Genomic DNA, 2,686 nt, shown 5'->3' with positions numbered 1-2,686 from the left:
AAAGCTTCGAACACGCATAATTACCTACAAAAAGACAGCAAACTATCAAACGGTATATATTTACACGAAAACATAACAAAACACAAACGATACAAATATACACAAAAACGGGGAATTATTCAAACGGTATTACAAAAAATATCTATAAGCGCCACTTTTTACATACACAAAATAACTACAATTTGGCACTTATCAAACTCTCCCCAACTTGAATTTGTTTGTCCTCAAACAAGGCCAAACACTCAAATCGCAAATGTTAAAATCAAAGAATCAAGAATCAACAAGATTAGGAAAAACGAAACAATTGTACAGTTCAAACAAAACGTACATACAAAGTAAATACTTACCACAATCCTACAACGACAACATGAAAACGAAACGAATCCTAAGTACAAAAATCATACAAAACATTCTAAAACAAAACAAGCTCAATCACGAATCACGCCTAGCAAAAATTCATCGGTAGATGAAAAACACCAAAAGGTGAGGACTTTGACACACACCCGACATACTTGCAAACAAAAGACAAAATTATGTGTTCATCCAAAAATAGTATTGAAAATGCAATGGCAGAATCACAAGGGCTTTAAAGGTTGTAATGTGGCTCGGTAAACAAACAAGTGATAATTCCTAAAGCTAATCGAAAGAAAAACTTGCCTAAACCTAAGGGAGTAATTACTTCCACAAAGTTTCAAACAAAGGAATTTCAACCAAACTTTCTTCCTTAAACACATGTTTCACACCAAACCCAATACTTATTATTAGCACAATCGTATTCCAAACTCTTTTTGTTATTTTCCTTTTCCAACTTTTTCTCTTTTTTCTTTCTTTTCTTTCTTTTTCACTTTTTTTTCCACAACCATATACCAATCACATCATAAAGAGGCAAACATCATCTCCCCAACTTGAATCCAACCATAATATACATTGAATACTCCCTACTTTCTAAGGCAAGGTAAAAATTCAAACTATAAATCATAGTTGAGGGTTCAAGAAACAAAGAATCAACATCCAAACACAATTGAAAACCAAACGCTCATAGACAAGCATTAAGCAAAAGCAATATGGATATTGAAAAAAAGGCTCAAAGGGCGGTTACTAATCCTCACACACTCACAAGGTGAATTGATATTTGGCTATGGTAGTTGTGCTCAAAATCAAACAAGTGCCTTGATCACTTTCGTGCATTCACAAAATCAACACAAATGAAAGATTAAACATTATAATATCCAGTTAAAACAAGAAATGTCGGTCACTCGCATATGTACACAATGGAAAGTCACCTCACATTTATGGTAAAAAAAAGGGGGAAACTAATGTGATTCAAGTCATGAGCAAGTTATGCAAAAAGAATGAATAATATGAAAATTGTACAAATGAAAAGTCTCCTAAACATGTTATGCTATAGAAAGCGATAAATGAGTACCTTACTATGTACAAATACGAACAATATCATTACCGCACAAATGGCATGTTGAATCTATCATAATCGGAGAATTACCAAATGCGACCCCAAGTAACCGGGCCAAAATTTGAGTCAAAACACAAACGCAAGTGTTAAAAGTAAAACTATAAAATTCTAAACTATAAAGCCTAGGTGTAAGTGGGAAAAAGGCGAGGCAAATGAATCATTAAAAAGAATTCATTGGCCAAAAGCAACAGAACACGCTAAGCGCGGTTTAGCGCGCAGCGCGCTACACTAGAAAGACAAAAACCAGTGTGCCTCCACTTAACACCTACACTACTCATTTACAGAAAAACAGAAAAATAAAACCGTTGGGGTGCCTCCCAACAAGCTCTCATTTTACGTCGTTAGCTCGACGCCTTTTATTGTTTCGCGAATGGTAAGTAGCTTCCTCGCGGTATGCCAATGCTTTCGCCTCAAACGCAGCCTAAAGAAAGCGTCCTGCCCAAACACTTAACAAACGAATCAAAAGAAAAAGTATATACAAGTATGTGTAAAAACAAAAATATACATAAAACGCAGTTTTTACAAAATCCTTAATTGGCTAAACAAATTGAAAAGTGAAGATTTAGAATTTACGAACTATCCGAGTTCAATTTGTTTAGCAAACTTCACCTTGCTAAATAGAAAAAGTAAAGAGGAACAAAATCAAACACACAAACTTGTACCAGTATGAAAACATAAACATGTATAAATATACACAAATGCACAAGAATAAGAATATGCACAAAATATACGGTATGAACATATTTAAGAAACTTAAAACGCGAAACCATCGCAATGCGATTGATCTCGAAACCAAACCCCGACAACGGCGCCATTTAGTTGTGGCGGTAAAGCGGCAAGCAAAAAGTAATAGGTATTATTTATTACCGGGTGATATAGGTTATATCATATCGTAGTCCACAGAGATTAGTAGAGAAAAACTGCCGTTCGACTATCTCGCGTTCTATGTTTCATGATTGGATGCAGAAAGGTAAATGCGGGAAAAGTAAATAAAAGCAAATAAACAATCTCAATAGTCTAAGAGAAATAGTTATAGAATTGCATTTCGTTCTACCCGTCGAATACTTAAACCTGATGATCTTATCGCAACACACTCACAGTACGCATCAAAATCACCAGGCATCGTCCGAGATGCCACATCAATGTCCATGTCTGAAACACCGACGAAAGCTCAACCATACTATTCACATCAGCGATGTCTCAACCGACACAAAC

Source organism: Vicia villosa, unplaced genomic scaffold, assembly GCF_029867415.1.
Source record: "Vicia villosa cultivar HV-30 ecotype Madison, WI unplaced genomic scaffold, Vvil1.0 ctg.000916F_1_1_1, whole genome shotgun sequence".
NCBI classification, from domain to species: domain Eukaryota; kingdom Viridiplantae; phylum Streptophyta; class Magnoliopsida; order Fabales; family Fabaceae; genus Vicia; species Vicia villosa.
This window is presented reverse-complemented; position numbering follows the sequence as displayed.